The sequence below is a fragment of the Marmota flaviventris genome, chromosome 1 (assembly GCF_047511675.1).
Source record: "Marmota flaviventris isolate mMarFla1 chromosome 1, mMarFla1.hap1, whole genome shotgun sequence".
Lineage (NCBI taxonomy): Eukaryota > Metazoa > Chordata > Mammalia > Rodentia > Sciuridae > Marmota > Marmota flaviventris.
The window spans coordinates 24,957,021-24,977,393 of record NC_092498.1 but is presented as its reverse complement, the minus strand read 5'-3'; the positions used below and the strand labels follow the sequence as shown (position 1 = coordinate 24,977,393).

Genomic DNA, 20,373 nt, shown 5'->3' with positions numbered 1-20,373 from the left:
AGACCCTATACAAAAGGTAGACAGAAAATGGAATTTTTAACAGAAACAAATACATTAATATTTAAATGTATTAATATCATACAGATTGGATAACAAATGCTCAAAATACAAAAGAAAGACAGTCAGGAGACTTTTTGCAATTAGGCAAACAATTGTTATGTGGTGCTTACAAATATATAGATATCAGTCCTATTGTCACCATGGATGCCATTTGGTTTAATGGTTCTTTTGAGAAACCCTCAGCTAAACGTGCTACTAAAGGCCATGTATATGTTAAGCCACCCTTTTTCTTTGTAACTTCCACTCAAAATCACAAAAACAGTCATCTTAATTGTGATGTTCCCAATGTGAGTTAACCAGTTGTTGGAATTCTTCTGGTAAGACAGTAATGCTAATGAGAACAGCCCCCCCCCCCATGTTATAGTTCCCAAAGGAGGATGACTCCTCCATTCAAGAGGTTCACTTTACAAAAGATATTTCCCTTCCCAAAGTTAGGCGAGATTTTGGGATTACTGCTGCCATTATAGCTGCCTCCCTCACTGCAGTCGCAGCAGATTCTGCCACTGGTGTAGCTTTGACCCAGTCCACAGCAAATGCTGCAACCATTAATCAGGTAGTGCAGCACTCCACTAAAGCCCTGACCACCCAGTAGAGACTAAACCTGCACTTGCAAGGAGGTATCTTAATGTTACAACAACAGATTGACCTTATTGATGAAAAATTGATATGATTCAATTGAAAGTTAGAGTACCCTGCAGTCCTCAATTTCTGTATGTTTGTCAAACCCCTGTCTCAATAAGAAATGTAACAGAAGCTTGGCTTGAATTAGCAAATAGACTTAAGGGACTTTTAGAAATTTCATTATGACACTGCATGCTCAGATTCTCAGCCTAAATGAAACCAGAGCAGAGCTAATTCTTAACCCCTCAATCTTACAGCTTCTATGGAATAAATTGCCAGCTTTAATTGACCCTACTAATTGGATCCTCGCTGGTATTGGCATAATTTTTCTTGTTTTAGTATATGTTATTTTAAGATGTTTCCAAAAAAGGCTCAACAAAGTAGAAACAAAACAAGCTATGTTAGTTCATGCATGTAAGGAAAGACAAAAGGAAAATAATGTTTCCCCCGCATCTGTATGGATGGTGACTTTGGACAGGATCTAAGTAGTACCAACTAAGGGCCAGTTTTCTATGAGGGATCCTGCACTGAGTCTTAGCACTGCCCTCTTTTTCATCTATCTGTGTCTCTCTCAGCTCTGTGACTATATTACTGTTTGTCTGTCTATGGCCTTTTTACTTCCTTCCTGAATGCAGCCTCACCAGCCCAGTGCTGTGAGCTGGGCCCTCCACGGAGAAGAAATCTGAATTTCCCGATCCTAAGGTAAACGCTGGCATAGAGGCCACGAGGGCATTATCTATCAAGGAGACAGAGAACCCTCTCAGTGGCAATGCCTTGCACACTCTGCATCACCCTGTTTGGCCCCGGAGGATGGCTGGTTAGTCAAAGATGGGTAAGATTCCTCAAGGGAGGAACAACCTAAGACAGGCACAGCCACAGAGGGGCCATCAGGAGAAAACTTGGGGGCCAACAGAGGTGAGGCACAGAACCTCACCCCCCCACCTGTGCAATGGCCTAAGTCTTCACCCTTTCTGAGAGAGGTCTCCTGCCCCCATGGCTGCTTTGCTCCCCATGCCCAGCTCAGATCAGGACCCAAGCGACAGACAGAGACCTAGTCAGCAGCAGCTGCCCTCTCACCACAGCAGGTAACAACTGCAGTTACAGGAATGGGGCCACGTCTGCATCTTTCCCCTTTTCTCTTTCTTGGTTCTTTTCCCTTTTTCTATGCTTTTCCCTCTTCCTTTCTTCTCTCATCATGGTTCTCCTTCAGCAACAAATTTAATAAAAATGGAGGAAATGTTGGAATAACTTTCAGTTTCCAGCTAGCAGCTAGCAGCTATGAGCAGCTCGGAGTGCTTGAAGAATCTACACTTGTTCAGGCCTGATAGGAACAGGATGGGATGCTCTGCTCTAGCCAGCCTTTAGTGAAACCACATCCTTGGCACTCGTGGTTAGCGTGGCCAAGCTGCCAGACCAGGAAACTGTTGGCTAGGAGCTTCAGGAATGAAACTTCTAACTTAGAAATCCCCTCCTCTAGGGACAAAGACCCTTCCTGATGATAGCAATATTTAGAGCATCCTCATAGTGTGGTTACATTAGGCATAAGATGATTGGCTTATGGATACTATCTTGCTTGTGTATGATTGATGGGCACTCCCCACTCAGACCCTATAACATTTGTATGCATTCCAAAAATAAAGTGAGCTACTGGATGATGACCTGAGGTGGGTCTCCAGCCAGTTCTCTCACCAGCTCCCAGAGTCTGTGTGTTGATTCCGCATCTCTTCACGCCGCCCCCCCCCCATAAAATAAAATAAATAAAAATAGTGTCTTCTTTTAGGCCAACAATTGTTTGGAACACCTTTATAAGTCTGGGGCTTTCTGAGCTCAGATTTCTAAGACTCTACCCTCCAGGCAGGAGACTCCTCCCACCTGAGTGTCAGGAGAGATCCTATACAGCAGCAGCCAGGGTAGAGGAGACTCGACCCTCCAGAAGGGAGACCCCTCCCAACTGGGTTGTGGGTGAGCTTATAAATTTGGGTGAGCTTGTATAACACCTTAGACAGGTAGAGGGGACTTGGCCCTCCAGGCGTAAGGCCCCTTCCACCTGGGTGTCTGTGGGTACTTTTATACCGACACAGGCAGGGGAGAGGGAACTCTATCCTACAGGGGTCAGACTCCTCACACTTGGTTGTTCTGGGATTTCCTATATTGCAGGAGCCAGCATAGAGGGGACTCGTCCCTCCATGACCCCTCTCTCCTGGGTTTGGGGGGGGTGGAGCTTATATACCACTGCAGCCAGGGTAGTGAGGACTTGCCCATCCAGGCAGGAGACCCCTCCCACCTGGGTATTGAGGGGATCTCCTATACCTCCTCAGCCAGGGTAGAGGGGACTCACCCCTCCAGGCGGGAGACCCCTCTCACCTAGGTGAGGGGGCGCTTATTACCACCTTAAACATGGTAGAGGGGACTTGCCCATCCAGATGGTCGACTCCTCCCACCTGGGTGTCAGGGGGAGGTCATATACCACTATAGCCAGGGTAGAGGGGACTCTCTGCTGCAGGCAAGAGACCCCTCCCAACTGCGTGTTGGGGAGAGCTAGTATACAGAGGCAACCAGGGTAGAGGGGACTTGGCGCCTCCAGGCGGAATACCCCTCGCCCCTGGGTGTGGGGGGGGAGCTTGTATACCGCTGCAGCCAGGTTAGAGGGGACTCGCCCCTCCAGGCCAGACACCCCTCCCACCTGGGTGTTGTGGGGGCGTCTCATATACCTCATGAGCCAGGCTAGAGGGGACTTGCTCCTCCAGGCGGGAGGCCCCTTTCACCTGGTTGTCTGGGGGAGCTAGTATACCGCCAAACCAGAGACCCCTCCCACCTGGGTGTCCTGGGGGATCTTGTATACCTCTGTAGCCCTGGTAGCAGGGACTCGCCCCCCAGGCGAGAGACCCCGCCCACTGGGTATCAGTGGAAACTAGTATACCGCCCCAACCTGGGTAGAGGGGACTCGCCCCTCCAGGCGGGAGACCCCACCAGGCGGGAGACCCCTCCCACCTGGGTGTGTGGGAGGAGCTCCTATACTGCTGCATCCAGGCTAGAGGGGACTTGCCCTTCCAGTCAGAAGACCCTTCCCACCTGAGTGTCAGAGGGAGCTCTTACACTCCAGCAGCCAGGCTATAGGCGACTCGCCCCTTCAAGCTTTAGACCCCCTCCCTCCTGGGAATTGGGGGGGAACTCCTATACAGCTGCAGCCAGAGTAGAGAGGACTCTCCCCTCCAGTCGGGAGACCCCTCCCACCTGGGTGTCAGGGGAGCTCATATTCTGCTGCAGCCAGCATAGAAGGGACTCTCCCCTCCAGGCCAGAGATCCCTCTCACCTGGGTGTCTGGGGGAACTCCTATACCTCCGCATCCAGGGTAGAGGGGACTCGCCCCTCAAGGCCAGAGACCTCTCCCATGTGGGTGTCAGGGGAGCTCCTTTACTGCTGCAGCCAAGGTAGCAGGGACTCACGTCTCAAGCGGGGGACTCCTCCCCGCTGGGTGACTGCAGAGCTCCTATTCCTCCACTGCCAGGATAGAGTGGACTCGCCCCTCCAGTCAGGACACCTCTCCAACCTGGGTGTCAGGGAAAGCTTGATTATGTCTAGAGCCAGTGTACAGGGGACTTACCAATCAAGGCGCCAGACCCCTCCCACCTGGGGGTCAGGGAAAGCTAGTATACCACTGCAGCCAGGGTAGAGGGGACTTGCTCCTAGAGACGGGAGATCTCTCCCAGCAGGGTGTCAGGGGAGCTTGTATACCACCACAGCCAGATTAGAAGGGACTACCCTCTCCAGGCAGGAGACCCCTCCAACGTGGGTGTCAGGGAAAGCAAGTATACCGCTGCAGCCAGGGTAGAGGAGACTCGCCCTTCAAGTTGGGAGACCCCTCCCACCTGGGTGTTGGGGGAGCTCCTATAACTCTGCAGCCAGGGTAGAGGGTCTTGCCCCTCCAGTCAGGAGACTCCTCCCAGTGGGTTTCGGGGCGAGCTCATATACTGCCATAGCCAGGGCAGAGGGGTTCGCCCCTGCAGGTGGGTGTCCCTGGAGCTCTTATAGGGCACCAGCCAGGGTAGAGGGGACTCGCCCCTCCATGCGCGAAACCCCTCCCACCTGAATGTCTAGGGGAGTTCCTACACTTCCAAAGCAGGGTAGAGGGGACTCGCCCCTCTAGGCAGAATACACCTCCCACCTGGGTGTCAGGGGAGCTGGTATACCAGGGCAGCCAGTGTAGAGCAAACTCGCCCATTCAGGCGGAAGTCCCCTCCTACCTGGGTGTGGGGTGGAGCTCATATACCTCCACAGCCACTGTAGAGGGGACTCGCCCCTGCAGGCAGTGGACCCCTCCCACCTGGGTGTCAGGGGGAGCTCCTATACCGCCTCAGCCAGGGGAGAGTGGACTTGCCCCTCCAGGCGGGAGACTCCTCCCACCTGGTTGTCAGGGGAGCCCATATACTGCCACAGGCAGGGTAGAGGGGACTCTCCCTTCCAGTTGGGAGACCCCTCCCACCTGGGTGTCAGGGGGAGCTCCTATACCACCACAGCAAGGGAAAAGGGGACTAGCACCTCCAGGGTGCGGGGGAGCTTGAAACAGCCACAGACAGAGTAGAGGGGACTCGCCCCTCCTGGCAGGAGACCCCTCCCACCTGGGTGTGAGAGAGAGCTATTATACTGCCACATCCACAGTAGAGGGGACTTGCCCCTTGAGCGGAAAGACTACTCTCAATTGCGTGTCAGGAAGGAGATCCTATACCAGCACAGGAAGGGTAGAGGGGGCTATACCTCCAGGCGGGTGACTCCTCCCACCTGGGTGTCAGGAGCTCTTATACTGCAGCAGCCAGGGTAGAGCTGACTCTCCCCTGGCTAGAGACCCCTCCCCATCTGGGTGTGAGAGAGAGCTCATATACCTCTGCAGCCATGGTAGAGTGGAGTAGCCCCTCCAGGCGGAAGACCCCTCCCACCTGGGAATCGGAGGGTACTCTTAAATCTCCGCAGCCAGGGTAGTGGGGACTTGCCCCTCCAGACAGGAGACCCCTCCCACCTGCGTGTCGGTGGGACCTTGTATTCTGCCTTAGCCAGTGTAGAGGGGACTCGCCCCTCCAGGCAGAAGACCCCTTCCACATGGGTGTCGGGGGAGGGGAGGCTCCTATATAGCTGCAGCCAGGGTAGCAGTGACTTGCCCCTCCAGGCGGGAGACCCCTCCCTCCTGGTGTAGGAGGGGGCTCTATTACCCCCAGCAGCCAGGGTAGAGGGGACTCTCCCCTCTAGGCGGGAGACCCCTCCCACCTGTGTGTGGTAGGGAGCTCCTATATCGCTGCAGCCAGATTAGTGGGGATTCACCCCTCCAGAAAGGAATTCCTCCCACTTGGGTGAAAAGGGGAACTTGTATACCACCTTAGCCAGGGTAGAGGAGACTCGCTACTCCAGGCGAGAAACCCTTCCAACCTGGCTGTCTGCGGGAGCTTTTACCACTGCAGCCTAGGTAGAGGGTACTTACCCCTCCTGGTGGGAGTTCTCTCCCTCCAGGGTGTCAGGGGGAGCTCCAATACTGCCACAGCCATGGTCGAGGGGACTGGACAATGCAGGCAGGAGATCCCTCCCACCTGTGTCCTGGGAACTCTTATATGGCACCAGCCAAAGTAGAGGGGATTCGCCCCTCCAGGCGAGAGACTCCTCCCACCTGGGTGTCAAGGGGAGCTCCTAAATCTCCGCAGCAAGGTTAGAGGGAACTCGACCCTCCAGGTCAAAGACCCCTAGTACCTAGTACTGGGTGTCAGGGGGAGCTCATATACCCCAGCAGCCAGGGTAGAGGCGACTTGCCCCTCAAGGAGGGGAGACCCCTGCCACCTGGGAATCAGGGGGAACTCTTAAACCATCACAGTCAGGCTAGAGGAGACTCACCCCTCCAGTCCGGAGAACCCTCCACTTTAGTGTCCAAGGGAGCTCCAATACCACTGCATCCAGGGTAGAGGGGACTCCTCCCACCTGGGTGTCAAGGGGAGCTCATATACTGCCACAGACAGAGTAGAGGGTTTTGCCCCTGCAGACAGGAGAACCCTCTTAAACCTGGGTGTCCAGGGAGCAAATGTAGAAGAGACTCACCCCTCCAGAAGGGAGACCCCTCCCACCTGGGTGTCAGGGGGAGGTTGTACATTGCTGCAGCCAAGGTAGAGAGTACTTGCCTCACCAGGTGGAAGACCCCTCCCACCAGGGTGTCAGGGGAAGTTCTTATACCACAGCAGCAAGAAAGGGGACTCACCCTTCCATATGGGAGACCCCTCCCACCTTGGTGTCTGGGGTAGCTCCTAAATCTCACAGCCAGGGTAGAGGGTACTTGCCACTCTAGGCAGGAGACCCTTCCTACCTGGGTGTCTGGGGGAGCTTGTATTCCCTGGCAGCCAGGGTACAGCGGACTGGCCCCTCCAGGCAGAAGACCCCTTCCATCTGTGAGTCAGGGGGAGCTCATATATCGCCACGGCCAGGATAGAGGGGTCTGGCTCCTCCAGGCCAGAGACCCCTCCCATCTTGGTGTCGGGGTGAGCTTGTATTCCTCCTTAGCCATGGTAGAAGGGACTGGCCCCTCCAAGCAGGAGACCTCTTCCACCTGTGGGTTGGGGGGGGGGGGGAGGTATACAGCTGCAGCCAGGGTAGCAGGGACTCATCCCTCCAGGCGGGAGACCGCCTTCACCTGGTTTTCAGGGGAACCTCATATCCTGCTGAAGCTAGGGTAGAGGAGACTCACCCCTGGAGGCAAGAGACTCCTCCCACCTGAGTGGGTGGGGCCTCATATAAAGCTGCAGCAAGGGTAGCAGGGACTTGCCCCTCAAGGCAGGAGACCCCTTTTACCTGGGGGTCTAGGGGAACTTGGCAACTAGCTCGCCCTTCCAGGCGGGCGAACCCTCACAACCTGGTATCAGGGGAGCTAGTAACTGCCCCAATAAGGGTAGAGGGGATTCGCGCCTCCAGGCGGGAGACCCCTCCCACCTGGTGTCGTGGGGTGGCTCATATACCGACTCAGCCAGGTTAGAGGGGACTCGACCCTCCAGTCAGGAGATCCCTCCCACCTGGGTGTCTGGGGAGCTCCATTACCTCAGCATCCAGGGTAGAGGGGACTTGACCCTCCATGTGGGAGACCCCTCCACCTGAGGGTATATGGGAGCTTGAAACAGCCACTGACAGGGTAGAGGGGACTCGCTGTTCAAGGCGGTGACCCCTTCTGCCACGCAAACAGCGCTGGCTTCATGAAAGAAGGTTCGGTTCATAAGAAATTACTAGGGAGTTTTAAATTAAAGAGACAGACTCTCATTACCTTTAACACCAGCTCCAAGACTTCTCCTAGCTCCCGCCTCCAGCCACCTAATGCGATGGCGAGGTTTACAGAGGAGACTAGCGAGAGAGGGAGAACGCGCCAGGAAGGAGCTTTTATTGGGTACCAAAAATTCCAGGGAAAATCTCATCCAATGAAGGTTAAGGGGGGCAGCATCCCAAGGTCAGGGGTGAAGATTGAGTCTTCAGGTCAGTGGCCAGACACGCCTCTGCATGGACAAGCCCTCAGACCTGGGAAAGGGTGGGGAAGGCTTTAACACAGCTGTGTCTAAGCGCCTCTCACCCAGCCAGGGAGGTAACTCAAATCACGAGCGAGGATGGCCTCCCACAACCCCTCTCATCTGGCTATGGGGGGGGGGTGCTCATATACTGCTGCAGTCAAAACAGCAGGGACTCGCCCCACTAGGTTGGAGACCTCTCAACCTGGTTGTCAGGGGAGCTCATATACCACTGCAGGCAGGATACAGGGGACTCACCACTCCTGGTGGGAGACCCCTCCCACCTGTGTTTCTGGGGGAGCTTGTATACCGCCTTAGCCAGGGAAGAGGGGACTTGCCCCTCCAGTTGGGAGACACCTCCCACCTGGGTGTCTGGGTGAGCCTAAATATCTCCGCAGCCAGTGTAGAGGGGACTCGCTGCTCCAGGCGGGAAACCATTCCCACCTGGGTGTCAGGGGGAGCTATTATACCGATACAGCCAGGGTAGAGGGGACATGCCCCTCCAGGCAGGAGACCCCTCCCATCTAGGTGTTGGTTGGGGGTGCTCATAAACCTCTGTAGCCAGGGTAGAGGGGACTCGCCCCTCCAGGACAGAGACTCTCCCACCTGCGTGTCAGGGGACGCTCCTTTACCTCTGCAACCAGTGTAGAAGGAACTCATGCCTCCAGGCTGGAGACCCCTCTCACCTGGGTGTCAGGGAAAGCTAGTATACCACTGCAGTCAGGGAAAAGGGGACTCGCCCCTTCATGAGGGTGACCCCTCCCACCTGGGTGTCACAGAGAGCTTGTATACCACCTTAGCCAGGGTAGAGTTGACTCGCCCCTCCAGGCAGGAGACCCCTCCACCTGAGTGTCAGGGGGAGTTTTTATATTGCCAAAGTCAGGGTAGAGGGGACTCACCCCTCCAGGCAGGAGACCCCTTCCACCTGGGTGTCAGGGAAAGCTAGTATACCACTGCAGACAGGGTAGAGGGGACTCATCCCTTCAGGCGGGAGATCCCTTCCATCTGGGTATGGAGGGGGAGCTCCTATACAGCAGCAGCCAGGATAGAGGGGACTCACCGCTCCATGCGTGAGACACCCCCCCCCCTGAACCTGGATGTCAGGGGGAGCTTCTACACAGCCACAGTCAGGGTAGAGGGGATTTGCCCTTCCAGGCAAGGGGCCTGGGTGTCAGGGGGAGCTCCTATAACTTCACAATCATGGTATAGGGGACTTGACCCTCCAGGCAGGAGATGCCTCCCACTGAGTTGTGGAGGGGGCTAGTATTCCCCTGCAGCCAGTTAGAGGGAACTTGCCCCTCCAGGTGTGAAACCCCTCCCACCTGGGTTTGGAGGGGGAGGTAGTGGGGACTTGCCCCAACAGACAGGAGACTCCTCCTACCTGGGTGATGTGGGGAGCTTGTATATCACCTTAGCCAGGGTAGAGGGTTCCCCCTCCAGTGTGGGTGGGGAGCTCATATACTGCTACAGCCAGGTGGAAGAAAGTCGCCCCTCCAAGCCAGGGACGCTTCTCACCTGGGTGTCAGGGGGTGCTCATATACTAGAGCAGCCAGGCTAGTGGGGAATCACCCCTCCAGGCCAGAGACCTCCTCCCACCTGGGTGTCCGGGGAACTCATATACCACCACAGCCAGGGTAGAGAGGACTCGCCCCTCCAGGAAGGAGACCCCTCCCACCTGGGTGTTACAGGGAGTTTGTATACCGCCACAGCCAGGGTAGTGGGGAATCGCCCCACCAGGCAGGAGACCCCTCCCACATGGGTTTCGCAGGGAGCTTGTGTACTACCTTAGCCAGGGTAGAGGGGACTCTCCCCTCCATCAGGGAATCCCCTCCCACCTGGGTGTTCAGGGGGAGCTCCTATACCACAGCAGCAAGGATAGTGGGGACTCGCCCCTCCAGGAAGGAGACTCCTCCCACATGGGCCTGAGAAGTCATATACCACCACAGCCAGGGTAGAAGGTACTGGCCACTTCAAGCAGGAGACCCCTCTCACCAGGGTGTCAGGGGAAGCTCCTATACTGCAGCAGCCAAGGTGGAGGGGACTCGCCCCTCCATCCGGGAGACCCTTCCTACCTGGTTCTATGGGGGAGCCCTTATACTGCTGCAGTCAGGATAGATGGGACTCGGGCCTCCAGGCCAAAGACCCCTTCCATCAGGTGTTCGGGGGAGCTCCTATTCCGCTTAAGCCAGGGTAGAGGGGCCTCGCCCCTTTAGTCAGGAGAACCCTTCCCACCTGGGTGTCGGGGGAACTCTTACACCACCACAGCCAGGGTTGAGGAGACTCGCCCCTCCAGGCGGGGGACCCCTCCCACCTGGATGTCAGGATGAGCTCCTATACTGCAGCAGTCAGGGTAGAGGGTACTTGCCCCTTCAGGCGGTAGAACCCTTCCACCTCGGTGTTGTGGGTAGACCCCTTCCACCTCGGTGTTGCAGCCAGGGTAGCAAGGACTCGCCCCTCCAATCGGGAGACCCCTCCCACCTGGGTGTCAGGGGGAGCTCAATTACGCTGCAGCCAAGGTAGAGGGGCCTCGCCTCTAGAGACGGCAGACCCCTCCCACCTGAGTGTCATGGGGAGGTAGCATACTGCCACAGCCAGTGTAGAGGGGACTCGCCCCTGCATGCGGGAGACCCCTCCCACTTGGGTGTCCTGGGAACTCTTATATGGCACCAGAAAAAGTAGAGGAGACTCCCTTCTCCAGGTGGGAGACCCTCCCATCTGGGTGCCTGGGGTAGCTTGTATACCTCTGCAGCCAGAGAGGAGGGGACTCGCTGCTCTAGGCGGGAGAACCTTCTCACCTGGGTGTCAGGGGGAGCTCCTTTTCAGCCACAGCCGGGGTAGAAGGGACTCACCCCTCCAGGCAGGAGAACTCTTCCACCTGGGTGTCTGTGATGCAGGGGGTGGGGAGAGCTCCAACACCTCCATAGCCAGGATAGAGGGAAATCGCCCCTCTGGGCGGGAGACTCCTCCCACCTGGGAGATTGTATACCTCTTCAGCCAGGGTAGAGGGGACTCGCCCCTCCTGGCGGGAGACCTCTCCCACCTGAGTATCAGGGTGAGCTTGTATAAGGCCACAGCCAGGGCAGTGGAGACTCGCCCCTCCAGGCAGGAGAACCCTCCCACATAGGTGTCCGCGGGGAGCTTGTATACCACCTTAGCCAGGGTAGAGGTAACTCGCCCCTCCAGGAGGGAGACTCCTTTCACCTGGGTGTCCTGGGGAGATATTTACCACCACAGCCAGGGTAGAAGGTACTTGACCCTTGAGGCGGGAGACCCCTCCCACCTGGGTGTCCAGGGAGCTCTTATCCTCCTGCAGCCAGTGTAGAGGTGACTTGCTCCTTTAGGCCAGAGAACCCTCCCATTTGGGTGTCAGGGGGAACTCCTATACCACCACAGCCAGGTTAGCAGGGACTCGCCCCTGGATATCAGGGGGAGCTTGATTACCGCTGAAGCCACGGTAGAGGGGACTTGACCCTACAGGGGTCAGACCCCTCCCATCTGGGGTAGAGGGGACTTGCCCCTGCAGGAGGGAGACCCCTCCCACTTGGGGGTCCTGGGAGCCTTTATATGGCACCAGCCAAAGTACAGGAGACTCACACCTCCAGGCGGGAGACCTCTCCCACCTGGGTTTCTGGGGAAACTCGTGTACCACCACAGCCAGAGTTGAGGGAACTCGCCCTTCCAGGCGGTGGATTCCTCCCACCTGAATGTCAAGGTGGGAGGAATATATATACCGCAGCAGCCAGATTGGAGGGTACTTTCCCCTTCAGGGGGGAGACCCCTCCCACCTGGGTGTCGTGGGGGGAGCTCCAATACCACCACAGCCAGGGTAGAGAGAAATCGCCCCTGTAGGCGGGAGACCCCTCCCACCTGGGTGTCCAGGGGAGCTCCTGTACCACTGCAGCCAGGGGAGAAGGGACTAGCCCCACCAGGCCAGAGACCCCTCAAACCTGGGCGTGGGGGGGGGAGCTCCTATACCTTCACCGCCAGGGTAGAAGGGACTCACCCCTCCAGGAGGGAAACCCCTCCCACCTGTGTGTCAGGGGGGAGCTCCTATACTGTCGCAGCCAGGTTATAGGGGACCCGCCCCTCCAGGCAGGAGATCCATCCCTCCTGGGCTCAGGGGGAGCTCTTTTACCGCGGCTGTCAGGGTATAGGGGATTTGCCCCTCCAGGCAAGAGAACCCTCCCACTCCTGAGGGGGAGAACTTATACCGCCACAGCCAGTTTAGAGGTGACTTGTCTCTCCAGGCTGTAGACCCCTCTTTCCTGGATGTCCAGGGAAGCTTGTATACCGCCTTAGCCAGGGTGGAGTGGAATCGCCCCTTCAGGCAGGGACCCTATCATCTGGCTATTGGGGGTGAAGCTCCTATACTGCCCAGTCAGGATAGAGGGGATTCACCCTACTAGGCAGAAGACCCCTCACACCCAGTTGTCAAGAGATCTCATAAACCACTGAAGGCAGGGTAGAGGAGACTCACCACTTCAGGCGGGAGACCCTTCCCATCTGGGTATGGCGGGGGAGATCTAGCCAGGCTAGAGGGAACTCTCCCCTACAGGTAAGAGACCCCTCCCATCTAGTTAAGTAGGGGGAACCCTTATACTGCTGCAGCCAGGGTAGAGGTGTTTCGCCCATCCAGGCGGCAAACCCCTCCCTCTTGGGTGTCCAGGGGAGCTTCTATACCGCAGCAGACAGGGTAGAGGGAACCCGCCCCTTCATGTGGGAGACCCCTTCCACCTGGGTGTCTGGGGAGCTTATATACCACTGCAGCCAGGGTAGAGGGTACTTGCCTCACCAGGCAAAAGACCCCTCCCAACAGGGTGTCGGGGAAAGCTCCTATACCACAGCAGCATGAATAGAGGACACTTGGCCCTCCATGTGGGGGGAGGTAGTATACTGCTGCATCCAGGGTAGAGGGGACTCACCCCTCCAGGCAGGAGACCCCTCCAACCTGGGTGTTAGGGAAACCTAGTATACTGCCTCAGCCAAGGTATAGGGGATTCACCCCTCTAGGTGGAGACCCATCCCAACTGAGTGTCAGAGAAAGCTAGTATATCACGGAAGCCAGAAGCCAATGTAGAGGGGACTAGCCCTTTCAGGCAGGAGACCCCTCCCATCTGGGTATTGGGGGGAGCTCGTATACTGCTGCAGCCAGGAAAGAGGGGACTCACCACACTAGGCAGAAGGCCCCTCCCAACTGGGTATGTGGGGGAAGGCTCCTATACAGCTGCATCCAGGGTAGCAGGGACTCCAGGCTGAAGACCTCTTCACATCTTCATCTGGGTGTCAGGGGGAGCTTGTATCCCTCCTCAGCCAGCATAGATGGGACTCACCCCTTCAGGCAAGAGACCCCCTCCCACCGGGGTATCCGGGGAATTCATATACCTCCGCAGCCAGGGTAGAGGGGATTCGCCCCTCCAGGCAAAAGACCCCTTCCACCTGGGTGTCTGGGGGAACTCTTATCTTGGCAGCCAGGGTAGAAGGGACTCGCCACTCCAGGCCGGAGAACCCTCCCACCTGGGTGTGGGGAGAGCTCTTTACTGCTGCAGCCATGGTAGAGGATACTCGCCCCTCCAGGTGGGAGATCCTTCCCACTTAGGTGTCCAGGAAGGGGCTCCTATACCGCCCTAGCCAGGGTAGAGGGGACTCGCCCTTCCAGGCAGGAGACCCCTCTCACCTGGTTGTCTGGGGAGATCTCCTTTACCGCTGCAGCCATGGTAGAGGATACTCGCCCCTCCAGGAGCGAGACCCTTCCAACTTGGGTGTTGGGGGGAGCTCCTATACCGCTGCAGCCAGGGTAGAGGGGACTCTCCCACCCAGGCGAGGGACCCCCTCCCACCAGGGTGTCTGCAGGAGCTCCTACATCACTGCAGCCAGGGTAGAGGGGACTCGACCCTCCATTTGGGAGACCCCTCCCACCTGGGTGTCAGGGAAAGCTAGTATACCCCCACAGACGCAGTAGAGGGGACACGCACCTTCAGGTGGAAGACCCCTCCTATCTGGGTATGGGGGGGGAGCTCGTATAATGCTGCAGCCAGGATAGAGAGGACTTGCCTCTCCATGCGGGAGACCCCTCCCTCCTGGTGTCAGGGACCACTAGTATACCACTGCAGCCAGGGTAGAGGGGAATCCCTCTTCCAGATGAGAAGGATATATGCAGCGGTATATGAGGTCCCCTGACAACAAGGTTGAGAGTTTTCCCACCTGTGTGTTTGGGCAAGCTTGTATTCCACCTTAGCCAGGGTAGAGGGGACTCGCCCCTCCAGGCGGAAGACCCCTCCCAACTGGGTGTGGGTGGAGCTGGTATACCCCTCCAACCAGGGTAGAGGGTACTTGCACCTCCAGGGAGGAGACCCCTCCCACCTGGGTGTGTGTGTGGTGGGGGGGGGGGGGCTCCTATACTGCCGCAGCCAGGGTAGCAGGGACTTGCCCCTCCAGTCAGAGACCCCTCCCACCTGGTTGTCGGGTGAATCTCATATACAGCCACAGCCAGAGTAGAGGGGACTGGACCCTCCAGTTGGGAGAACCTTCCCACCTGGGTGTCTGAGGGAGCTCCTTTATCTCCGCAGCCAGGGTAGAGGGGACTCGCCCATTCAGTTGGGAGACCCCTCACACCTGGATGTCGTGGGAGCTCCATTATCGCTGCAGTCAGGGTCGAGGGGACTTTCCCCTCTATGCAGAAGATCTCTCCCTCCTGAGTGTCAGGGGAGCTTGAAACAGCCACAGACAGGGTAGAGGGGACTCGCTGCTCCATCCGGGAGACTCCTCACACCTTGGAATCAGGGGGAACTCTTAAAACCACCAAATCCAGGGTAAAGGGGACTCTCCCCTCCAGGAGGGTGACCACTTCCACCTGAGTGTCCAGGGAATCTCCTACACGGCTGCCGGCAGTGTAGAGAGGACTCTATGCTCAGGTGAGAGACTCTTCACACCTGGTTGTCATGGGAGCTCCTATATTTTAGCAGCCAGAGTAGAGGGGATGCGCCAGGCGGGTGTCCCTCCCACCTGGCTATGGTGGGGTGCTCATATACCACTGCAGACAAGATCGCGAGAAAATGCCCCACTAGCCCGGAAACCTCTCAACCTTGGTGTCAGGGGACCTCATACACCGCTGCAGGCAGGGTACAGAGGACACTCCACTCCAGGCGGGAGACCCTTCCCAACTGTGTTTCTGGGGGAGCTTGTATATCGCCTAAGCCAGGGGAGAGGGGACTTGCCCCTCCAGGCGGGAGACCCCTCCAACCAGGGTGTCAGGGGGAGCTCTATACTGCTGCAGCCATGGTAGAGTGGACTCACCTCCCCCCATGCGATGGACCCCTCCCACCAGAGTGTCAGAAAAACATAACATACCCCAGCAACCAGGGTAGGCCCGACTTGCCCCTCCGGGCGTGAGACCCTTCCCACCAGGGAATCCAGGGAACTGGTATACTTCCACAGCCAGGATAGAGGGGACTCGCCCCTCTTGGCAGGAGAACCCTATCCCCTGGGTGTCTGGGGGAGCTCCTATACCTCTGCAACCAGGGTAGAGGGGTCTCGCCCCTCCAGTTGGGAGACCCCTCTAATCTGGGTGTCGGGGTGAGCTTCTATACCGTCTCAGCCAGGGGAGAGGGGACTAGCCCTTCTAGGCGGGTGACCCCTTAAACCTTTGTGTCAGGGGAGCTTAAATACTGCCGCAGGCAGGTTAGAGGGAACTCGCCCCTCCAGGTGGGAGACCCCTCCCACCTGGGTGTGGGGAAGAGCTCTTATACCGCCTCGGCCAGGGGAGAGGGGACTGGCACCCCTAGGCAGGAGACCCCTCCTACCTGGGTGTCACGCGGAACTTGTATACCACCTTAGCCAGGGTAGAGGAGACTCGCCCCTCCATGCGGGAGACCCCTCCAACCTGGCTGTAGGCAGGAGCTCATATACCACCCCAGCCAAGATATAGGGGCCTGACCTCAGCATGTGGGAGACCCCTCCTACCTGGGTGTCTATGGGAGCTCCTACACTGCCTCCTCCAGGGTAGAGGGGACTTGCTCCTCCGAGAGAGACCCCTCCCACCTTGTTGTCAGGGCGAGTCTGTATTCAGCCTTAGCCTGGGTAGAGGGGACTCACCTCTCCAGGCGGCAGACCACTCCCACCTGGGTGCCAGGTGGGGGGACTCAAATGCAGCTACAGCAGGGGTAGCAAGGAATCGCCCCTCCAGTGAGGGGATATCTCCCACCTGGGTGTATGGGGGAGCTCCTATACCTCCTCAGGCAGGATAGAGGGGACTCGCCCCTCCTTTCAGGAGAACCCTCTAAATTGGGTGTGTGTGGGGGAGGGAGATCGAATACCACCACAAGCAGGGTAGAGGGGACTCACCCCTCCAGTTGTGTGTCAGGGGAAGCTTATATACCGCCTTAGCCAGAGTAAAGGGGATTTGCCCCTCCAGGCAGGAGACTCCTCCCACCTGAGTGTCTGATGGAGTTTGTACACCTCCACAGCCAGGGTAGAGGGAACTTGCTTCTGCATTCAGGAGACCCTTCCCACCTGTGTGCCAGGGCAAGCTCATATATCACCACTGCCAGGATAGAGGGGACTCGCCCCTCCTGGCGGGAAATCCCTCTCACTTGGGTGTCAGGGGGATCACTTACACCACTGCAGTCAGGGTAGAGGGAACTCGCCTCTCCAGGAGTGAGCCCACTTCCACCTGGGTGTATGGGGGAGCTCCTATACAGCCGCTGGCAGGGTAGAGGGGACTCTACCCACCAGGCGGGAGACTCCTCAAACCTGGTTGTCATGGGAACTCCTATACTGCAGCAGCCAGGGTACAGGGGACTTGCCACTCCAGGCGGGAGACTATTCCCACCTTGGTGTTGGGGGGAGCTAGTATACCGCCCCAGCCAGTGTAGAGGGTACTCGCTCAAGGCGGGAGACCCCTCCCACCTGGGTGTCAGAAGTGGCTCTTATACCCCCGCAGCCAGGGTAGAGGGGACTGGCCCCTCCAGGCGAGACACCCCTGGGTGTCCAGGGGAGCTCCTATACAGCCGCAGACAGGGTAGTGGGGACTGGCACCTCCAGGCAGGATACCCCTCCCACCTGGCTGTCAAGGGGATCTCTTATATCGCTGCAGCCAGCGTAGAAGGTACTTTCCCCTTCAGGCGGGAGATCCTCCCATCAGAATGTCAGGGTTAGCTCCTATACCACAGCAGCCAGGGTAGAGTGGACTCGCCCCTCCAGGCAGGAGACCCCTCCCACCTGAGTGACAGGGGAAACTCCTATACCACGGGCAACCATGGTAAAGTTGCTCGCCCCTCCAGTCAACAGACCCCTCCCACCTGGGTTTGGGGGGGAAGCTCTTATACCTGCAGCCAGGGTAGAAGTGACTCGCCACTTTAGGCACGAGACCCCTCCCTCCTCTTTGTCTGGGAGAGCTTGTATACCGCCTTAGCCAGGATGGAGTGTACTTGCAAATTGGAGGAAGCCCCTCCAATTTGGCTATAGGGGAGGGCTCCTATACAGCTGCATCCAGGATAGATGGGCCTTGCTGCACTAGGTGGGAGACTCCTCAAACCTGGTTGTCAGGGGAGCTCATATACCACCACAGGCAGGGTAAAGAGGACTGGATGCTCCAGGCGGGAAATCCCTCCCACCTGGGTATCAGGGGATGCTCGTGTACCCCTGTAGCCTGGGTAGAGGCGACTTACCTCTCCAGGCAGGTGACCCCTCCGACCTGGATGTCTGCAGGAGCTCTTATACGGCAGCATCCAAACTAGAGGGGACTTGTCCCTCCAGGTGGGGGACCTCTCGCACCTGGGTGTCAGGGGGAGCTCCTTTACAGCTGCAGCCACTGTAGAGGGGACTCGCCCTTCCAGGAGGGAGTCCTCTTCCACCTGGGTGTCTAGTATACCACTGCACCCAGGGTATAGGGGACTCGCCCCTCCAGGCGGAAGACCCATCTCACCTGGGTGTCAGGGGGAGCTCCTTTACCGCTGCAACCAGGGTAGAGGGGACTTGCCCCTGAAGGCGGGAGACCCCTCCCACCAGGGTGTCCTGGAGGTGCGCTGGTATACAAATGCAGGCAGGGTAGCAGGGACTCAAAATCCCAGGCGGAAGACCACTTTCACCTGGGTGTTGGGGGGAGTACCTATCCTGCAGCAGCCATGGTAGAGAGGACTCCCCACTCCAGGCAAGAGTCCTCTCCCACCTGATTGTCAGGGGGAGCTCATAGACCGCCCCAGCCAGGAGAATGGAAACTGGCCCCTCCAGGCAGGAATCCCCTCCCACCTGGGTGTCAGGGGGGAGCTCTTATACTCATGCAGCCAGGGTAGAGGGAACTCTTCGCTCCAGGCCAGAGACCCCTCCCACCTGGGTTTCGGGGGAGCTTCTACACAGCCATAGCCAGTTAGAGGGGATTCTCCCCTCCATGTGGGAGGCCCCTCCAACCTGGGTATCAGGGGGGAGCTCCTATAACTTAGCAATGAGGGTATAGGGGACTTGCCCCTCCATGCAGGAGACGCCTCCCACCTGGGTGTTGGAGGGGGCTAATATACCCCTGCAGCCAGCTTAGAGGGGACTCGCCCCTCCAGGTGGGAGACCCCCTCCCACCTGGTTTTGGAGGGGGAGCTCCTATACTGCTGCAGACAGGGTATCGGGATTTGCCCAGCCAGACAGGAGAACCCTCCCATCTGGGTGATGCAGGGAGCTTGCATACCACCTTTGCCAGGGTAGAAAGTAATTGACCCTCCAGAAGGGACACCTCTCCCACCTGGGTGTGGGGGGCGAGCTCATATACTGCTGCAGCCAGGAAGAGGGGACTCGTCCCTCCCCAAGCGGGGGATGCTTCCCACCTGGTTGTCAGCGGGAGCTCATATACTGCAGCAGCCAGGCTAGAGGGGAATCGCCCCTCCAGGCCAGAGACCCTTCCCACCTGGGTATCCGGGAAGCTCTTATACCACCACAGCCAGGGTAGAGGGGACTCGCCCCTCCAGGAAAAATCCCCTACCATCTTGGGGTTGCAGGGAGCGGGTATACCATGTTAGCCAGGGTCGAGGGACTGGAGGTTCGAGCCCCCTCTACCCTGCATGCGGCAGTATAGGAGCTCCCTGGACACACAGGTGGAAGGGGTCTCCTGACTGAAGGTGCAAGTCCCGTCTACCCTGGCTGTGGCGGTATATGAGTTCCCCCCAACAACCAGGTGGAAGGGGTCTCCGGCCTGGATGGGCGAGTCCCCTCTAGTCTGGCTTCAGAGGTATATGAGCTTCCCAAGACACCCAGGTGGGAGGGGTCTCCAGCCTGGAGGGACGAGTCAACTCTAGCCTGGCTGCAGTACTATAAGAGCTCCCCCCGGACACCTAGGTGGCAGGGGTCTCCCATCTGGAACGGCAAGTCCACTCTACCTTGGCTGGGGTGGTATAAGTGTTCCCCCTGACACCCAGGTGAAAGGTGTCTCCCGCCTGCAGGGGCAAGTCCCCTATACCCTTGTTAGAGTCTGTAAACAAGTCTGGATGGTGCCTGGCAAAATGCCAGAGGGAGTGGTTTGAGAAGTAACAAAAGCAAGCCATTAAGTGTGGAGATTCCTGATTGGTTGACTGCTGTATCTAGTTTATGTTAATTAGATAAGCTGTGTGGAATGTATAAATACCTCTGTTGTCCTACAATAAATGGCTCCTACTCCTGCTGTATCAACATACACAAGTTGTTTGTCACACACACACCCCCCACCCCGGTTATTTTGCTGCAGCCGGACTGCCGGACTGCGGCAGATGGTGGCCCGTACTGGGAGCCACGGGACACTCCGGGGTAAGTGACGAAAAAAAAAAAAAAAAGCTGCCCGTCCATAGATAGGGATGAGCAGATTTGCTCCCGTCCTAGGCAGATAGGGAGAGAGGAAAAATGACCATTTTGAGAAAATGGAAAAGATTGATACAGTATGTTTGTGTCTTGTTTTGTCTCCGTGTATTGTATTGTCTTTGTGATGAAAATATGGAAGGGGTGAGAAGTAAATTACTAAGGGAAGAAGGCACCCCAGTGGAACCAAGAATAGTTAGGGCATGTGTTGATAAGAGCCCAGGAACTCTAGTAAGAAAGAAAAAGAAAGTTCAGAAGAAGAAGGATTATCAGGAAAAAAGTTGCAGCAAAAGGCTACTACTAAATACTTTTCATTATCGGAGGGTGCATGAAGCTGCATGGAGGCTGCCGCATATAGGAGCCTATC

General features: G+C 57.2%; 1 pseudogene; it reads right to left on the bottom strand.

The window, feature by feature from the left end:
* LOC114108188 (homeobox protein TGIF2-like) overlaps positions 1-6,215 on the bottom strand; it is a 79,536-nt pseudogene extending 73,321 nt beyond the window's left edge.
* Positions 6,216-20,373: the final 14,158 nt, after the last annotated feature.